Here is a 7,617-nt window from a genome sequence, read left to right on the forward strand (position 1 = left end):
AGGCAGACAGAGGTTGCTCTCACAGTGCAGTTGGTCAGTTAAGGTGAATGATTTACCTTGAGAGGCAGAGAAATGATTTGTCAGTTGCTGGTGGCTAAGGGCCAGACCTGTGCCCACTTTCTTCTCTTTGTGTTAGTCAAATCATTTATTTGTTCTCTATTTTATTTTTTTCACTGCATCTTTCTGTATACATTAATAAGGTACAGTCTGATATTTCAACATATGGATACTGTACATATTAGGTAGGCACAGTAATTATCATTTTCTTCAATATTTATCCATTTATTTTTTAATTTTTTCATCTAAATCTTTATTTAAAAAATAAAAATTAGTTGCCCAAAGAGGACCCCAAGAAAGACATACATGGATCTATATTGGAAGGAGAAAAAGACAAGATCTCCTGAGTAAATTGCGAGGATGGGGATCAAGGGAGTGATAGAAGGGGAGAAGTGAGGAAGGGGCAAACAGAGAAAATGTATAGAGCAATAAAAACAATAAATAAATAGAAAACAAAGTTCTCGTATAAAAATATCTGCTGAAATAGTATATGACTTGAGGTCTCCATAAAGTTCCTCTTTCCCCAGGTTTCATGTCTTAATTCTGTGTCTTTACTTATTGCTCTTGAGAGTTCCTTGAGTTCCCACAGCAAACCCAGCACCTACATAGCTTCTTCTGAAACTAATTTAGGTGGATTGTGAGTGGTTGGCTAGTTCAGACTGCAGAGCATCTAGGCACTGCTGCCCTTCTTCCTCTAGGCCTCATGGGCAGTCCATGCCTTGTGATGCCAAAGGCTCTGGTGAATGTCTTCCATCATTTCTGGGCCATTCATCTGCTGTGTGAAAGTGATTGAGCATCCTAAATCGATGGATCTTCCAGCTCCAGGTTCTTTTGACTGGATAAATTTGTGCATTACCTCAGGGGATTTTTCCGTGAACATGTCAACACACAAATGCATGCATGCACACATGCATGAGCACACACATAGTTTTTTTTTTTGCTATGTTAGCCATTATATCTTCCATGGTCACCATTTTTCCATAAATAGCCTTGACAAAAGTACCCTCTTCCAGAGTGGAGGTGCAAGAATTTAGAAATATAGTAAAGAATACAAAGACGCGAACAAAAATAATAAAACGCAGAAACATATAGGATAGTATCAGGAGGAAATTTCAGTGAGTACTGAAAATTCACCTGTGTTTTATTTTCCAACAGCTTAATATACCCAACCTCTTGGCTAAGGGAAGTAGACAAAATTACCAGGGAGAAAATTGGAATCTTGGGGGTGGGGTGGGATGTGGGTAAGGGGAGATGGGGAGAGAAAAGTTAGAAGGGAAGGAGGGGGGGCCTTGGGGAAACAGAAGGATTGGGATAAAGGAAGGTTGGACAGGGGAGCATGGAACCACAATTCTTAGTTAAGGGAGCCACCTTAGGGTTGGCAAGAGACTTGAACCTAGAGTGGCTCCCAGGAGCCCAAGGCAATGTCCCCAGTTAGTTCCTTGGGCAGCTGAGGATAGGGAACCTGAAATGACCCTATCCTATATTAATACTGACGAATATCTTGCATATCACCATAGAACCTTCATCTGGTGATGGATGGAGATAGAGACAGAGACCCACACTGGAGCACTGGACTGAGCTCCCAAGGTCCCAATGAGGAGCAGAAGGAGGGAGAACATGAGCAAAGAAGTCGGGACCACGAGGGGTGCACCCACCCACTGAGACAGTGGAGCTGATCTAATGGGAGCTCACCAAGGCCAGCTGGACTGTGACTGAAAAAGCATGGGATAAAACTGGACTCTCTGAACATGGCGAACAATGAGGGCTGATGAGACGCCAAGGACAATGGCACAGGGTTTTGATCCTGCTTAATGTGCTGGCTTTGTGGGAGCATAGCCAGTTTGGATGTTCACCTTCCTAGATATGGACGGAGGGGGGAGGACCTAGGACTTACCACAGGGCAGAAAACCCTGAGGGCTCTTTGGACTGGAGAGGGAGGGGGAAAGGAGTGGGGGGAGGGGGAGAAGGGTGGGAGGAGGGGGAGAAGGGTGGGAGGAGGGGGAGGGAAATGGGAGGCTGGGAGGAGGTGGAAACTTGTTTTTTTTTCTCCTTTTCTCAATAAAAAAAAATAGACAAAAAATAAACAAAAAAAAAGTAGTAGTAGAACAAAAGGACGGCATTAACATACAAATTGAAAGTCATGGGGTACATTCATCCCTCAGGCCCTAGACCAATCTCTCCATAGGCAAACCACTCCTTGGTGGAATCCCAAGTTATTTCCATAAAGGGAACTGGAACTTAGTTGGGTCCCTTAGATTCAACTTTTTGTTTTAGGTGGGAACCAACTACTTTCCTTTTTTTACAAGGTCTGACCTTGTCACACCTGTGGACAATAGCCAATAGCCTTGCGAGAGCAGAACTCTGATTTACAACTAGGTGGGACCTTTGTTTGAGTTTGAAGCAGGCTAACCTTGAACGAACTAAAAGCAGGTCCCAAACTCTCTGACCTTTGGCCCCTTTGGGCCTCAACAATCATTGATGTTTATGGTTTTATTATTTCTACTGCTTCAGTTAGGTCTGAGTTCATTCCTGTGGGGTAATAGACAACATGAACCTGGTTTTCCTTGACATCATGTTTTTCTGATTGTTAACTCTTCCTGAAAATTTTTCTGTCATAATGACCCAGGGAGCCAGGCTAGGCAGGGTCATGGGTGCCTTTTCAGCACCATGAACTTCAGATCTTCCTTCCTCATCCCTGTCTTGTGTTGTTTTTCTGGAACCAGTGGGTTTCTTTCCATTTTTCCACACCATCTTATGAAGTTTTGTGGACAGCATATAGTTGAATTTGACTTTATTTATTTATTTTATTTTATTGATATTTATTGAGCTCTACATTTTCCTCTGCTCCTGTCCCTGCCTCTCCCCCCCCCCCCTTCCTCAACCATCTCCCCAAGGTCCCCATGCTCACAGTTTACTCAGGAGATCTTATCTTTTTCTACTTTCTACTTCCCATGTGTTATGGTTTTGGTCCCTGGTCCCTTTAAGAGACAAGCCATGCCCACTCCCTCCCCCATCCACTGAGGCAGGCTGATCTTCAGCTTCCAGCCTGAGCTGGCTCTATTTTCCATCTTCCTCTTGGAGAGGCAGCTTCGCTTCTGCCTCTCTCCCCACTTCTCTGCTTCCCCCTTCTGTCTCTCCTCTTCTCCTCCTTTTCTCTCTCTCTCTCTCTCTCTCCCCATTCTCCCTTCCCCCTTCATAACCCCCTGAATAAATATTCAACCTCACTCTGCAAGTCGTGTCTATCCATGTTTCCATCTTCTGCCCGCCTGCCATGTGTCTCCCTGCCTGGGACCAGCCATTGCTCGGGGACCAGCAGCCATCTCTGCCTGGGATTGGCTGTTCTCAGAGCCTGCTGCCTACTGCCACATGGCCTGCCACCACCGCTTGGGCCACTGCTCTGGGACCGGCAGCCGTCTCTGCCTGGGACTGGCTGCTCCTAGGGCCCATTGTCTGCCACCACATGGCCTGCCACCACCATTTGCGACCTACAGCATTTCTGCTGCCTACTGCCACAGGGATCTTGCAACATTTTTTTAAAAAAATATAAAACCATGTAGATTATAACTATGTAAGGCTCTCATAGTGTCCGCATTGTTGTCTAAGTTCTCTGGGATTGTGTTTTGTAGGCTGGCTTTCTTTGCTTTATGTTTAAAAACCACCTATGAGTGAGTTCATGTGATAATTGTCTTTCTGTGTCTGGGTTACCTCACTCAAAAATGATGTTTTCTACCTCCATTCCTTCTCCTGCAAAATTCAAACTGTTGTTATTTTTTTCTGCTGTGTTCTTCAAGACCCAGTAATACCACTTTTGGGTATATATCCAAAGGCTGCTCAATCAAGCCACAAAAACATGTGCTCAACTATGTTCATAGCAGCTTTGTTTGTTATAGCCAGATCCTGGAAACAACCTAAATGCTCCTTGATCAAAGAATGGATAGGAAAAATGTGGTACATTTACACAATGGAGTACTACACAGCAGAATTTGGCTTTTTTTTTTTTGGTCTTATTTATTTATTTATTTATTAAAGATTTCTGCCTCCTCCCTGGCACCGCCTCCCATTTCTCTCCCCCTCCCCCAATCAAGTCCCCCTCCCTCCCCAGCCCGAAGAGCAATCAGGTTTCCCTGCCCTGTGGAAAGACCAAGGACCACCCACCTCCATCCAGGTTTAGTAAGGTGAGCATCCAAACTGCCTAGGCTCCCACAAAGCCAGTACGTGCAGTAGGATCAAAAACCCATTGCCGAGGCACTTTGTTTATGAGCTACCCAACCAGCACGGAGATCTGATCTGGGCACCAGGAGAACCATCTCTGGGGTGAGTGAGTTTCTGACCCACGGCAGTAGCACGGGACAAGGAACTACTTCTTGCAGGGCCTATACTCCTGCATACTGCCTCTCTCTTCCTATCTCACCCAGTGTGCATTCAGAACCCTCCCCACTTCTGCCTCCCTGCCATCTTTGGTCACATAACATCACCCAGCTCAGCCTGTCTGGGCACTGGGATTGAATCTGTAGGGCAGCCGGGTGGGCAGGAATTCCTTTGTTTCAATAGCCTGCCTGCAGCAAGCAAGGTAGGCGCTTTGTTTATGAGCTACCCAACCAACATGGAGATCTGATCTGGGAACCAGGAGAGCCATCACTGGGGCACCTAAAGAGCCATCACAGGAGAGTGCCATCACTGGGAAGGTACATCAGTGGTCAAGGAGACCTGATCCTGTAAAAGAAGGTCCTTAGGGGAGCATTCGGAGGAAGAGATGGGCAGGCAGGCGCCAATGCAAGAATTCGCCCAACAATCTGAAAAACAACATGAAACCACCAAAACCCAGCGACCTCACAACAGGAGGACATGAACGCCTTAATCAAGAAGAAGTAGAAAAAATGGACTTTATGAAAGTGATTGGCGTCCTTAAACAACATACAAAAAATGCCCTTATAGAAATGGATGAGAAGTATAACAAAAAGTTTGAAGAATTGAATAAAGCAGTGAATGATACCCTAGGAAACCAGGAAAAACAATCAAACAGATAATGGAAACAGTTCAAGACTTGAAAATTGAATTGGAGACAAGGAAGAAAACACAAACAGAGGGCCGGCTGGTCATGGAAAATCTAGGTAAATGCATAGAGACTACAGAAACAAGCATAACCAGCAGAATACAAGAGATAGAAGAAAGGATCTCAGATTCTGAAGATAACATAGAGAAAATAAACGCACTGATCAAAGATAACAGCAAGTCCAACAAACTCTCATCACAAAACATTCAGGAAATCTGGGACACAATAAAAAGACCAAATCTAAGAATAATAGGAGTAGAAGAAGGAGAAGAAGTGCAGCTCAATGGTCCAGAAAATATATTTAATAAAATTATAGAAGAAAACTTTCCCAACCTAAAGAAAGATGTACCTATGAAGGTTCAAGAAGCATACAGAACACTGAATAGGCTGGATCAAAAAAAAAATCCCCTTGCCATAAAATAATCAAAACACAAAGCATACAGAATAAAAAAAGAATATTCGAGCTGCAAAGGAAAAGGGCCAAGTTACTTATAAAGGTAAACTTATCACACTTACACCTGACTTCTCTATGGAAACCATGAAAGCCAGAAGGTCCTGGATAGATGTTCTGCAGAAACTAAGAGACCATGGATGCAAGCCCAGACTACTATACCCAGCCAAGCTTTCGTTCACTATAAATAGAAAAAATAAAATTTTCCAAGATAAAAACAAATTTTTGGCATCCTTAAACAGCATACAAAAAATGCAATTATAGAAAAGGATGAGAAGTATAACAGAAAGTTATAAAAAAAATTAAACAATATTTAGCCACAAATCCAGCCTTACAGAAAGTAATAGAAGGAAAATCACTAACCAAGGAATCCAACAACGACCACAATGACCCAGACATCTAGAGACCCTTCACCAACACAACTCAAAGAAGGGAAACACACAAACTCTACTACTAAAAAAGTGACCGGAGTTAACAACCACGGGTCATTAATATCACTTAATGTCAATGGACTCAACTCACCTATAAAAAGGCACAGGCTAAGAGATTGGATACGAAAACAGGATCCAACATTCTGCTGTTTACAAGAAACACACCTCAACCACAAAGACAGGCACCTACTCAGAGTAAAGAGCTGGGAAAAGGCTTATCAAGCAAATGTACCTAAGAAACAAGCACGTGTGGCCATACTAATCTCTAACAAAGTTGACTTCAAACTTAAATCAATCAGAAGAGATGGAGAGGGACATTTTATACTCATAACAGGAACAATTCATCAGGATGAAGTCTCAATCCTGAATATCTATGCCCCTAATATAAAAGCACCCACGTACGTAAAAGAAACATTACTAAAACTCAAGGCTGCCATCAAACTGCACACACTAATAGTAGGAGACTTCAACACTCCTCTCTCACCAATGGAGAGGTCAATCAGACAGAAACCTAACAGAGAAATAAGAGAATTTATGGGGGGAATGAATCAAATGGACTTAACAGACATCTATAGAACATTCCACCCAAATAGGAAAGAATATACCTTCTTCTCTGCAGCTCATGGAACCTTCTCGAAAATTGACCACATACTCAGTAACAAAGCAAACATCCACAGTTACAAAAAAATATTAGTAACCACCTGTGTCTTATCAGATCACCATGGATTAAAGTTAGAATTCAACAACAATGCTACCCCCAGAAAGCCTACAAACTCGTGGAATCTGAACAGTCAACTACTGACCCACACCTGGATCAAAGAAGAAATAAAGAAAGAAATTAAAGTCTTCCTGGAATTCAATGAAAATAAAGAAACAACATACTCAAACCCATGGAACACTATGAAAGCAGTCCTAAGAGGAAAGTTCATAGCACTAAGTGCCCACCTAAAGAAAACAGAGAAAGCACACATTGGAGACTTAACAGCCCACCTGAAAGCTCTAGAAAAAAAGAAGCAGACTCACCTAGGAGGAGTAGAAGACTGGATATAATCAAACTGAGGGCTGAAATTAATAAAATAGAAACCCAGAAAACAATCCAAAGAATCAATGAAACAAAAAGCTGGTTCCTGGAGAAAATCCACAAGATTGATAAACCCCTATCCAACTAATCAAACGGCAGAGAGAGAATATGCAAATTAATAAGATCAGAAATGAAAAGGGGGACATAACCACAGACACAGAGGAAATTCAGAGAATCATTAGATCTTACTACAAAAGCCTATATGCCACAAAATTGGAAAATGTAAAAGAAATGGACACTTTTTGAGATAAATACCATATACCAAAGTTAAACCAGGACCAGGTGAACAATCTAAATAGACCTGTTAGTCATGAAGAATTAGAAACTGTTATCAAAAACCTCCCTACCAAAAAAAAGCCCAGGACCAGATGGTTTCAATGCAGAATTCTACCAGAACTTCCAAGAAGACCTAATACCTATACTCCTTAATGTATTTCACAATATAAAAACAGAAGAGTCATTGCAAAATTCCTTTTATTAAGCCACAGTTACTCTGATACCAAAACCACACAAAGACTCAACCAAGAAGGAGAATTACAGGCCA

This window comes from Microtus oregoni, unplaced genomic scaffold, assembly GCF_018167655.1.
Source record: "Microtus oregoni isolate MIOR12 unplaced genomic scaffold, Mior012 000005F_ref0000423, whole genome shotgun sequence".
Lineage (NCBI taxonomy): Eukaryota > Metazoa > Chordata > Mammalia > Rodentia > Cricetidae > Microtus > Microtus oregoni.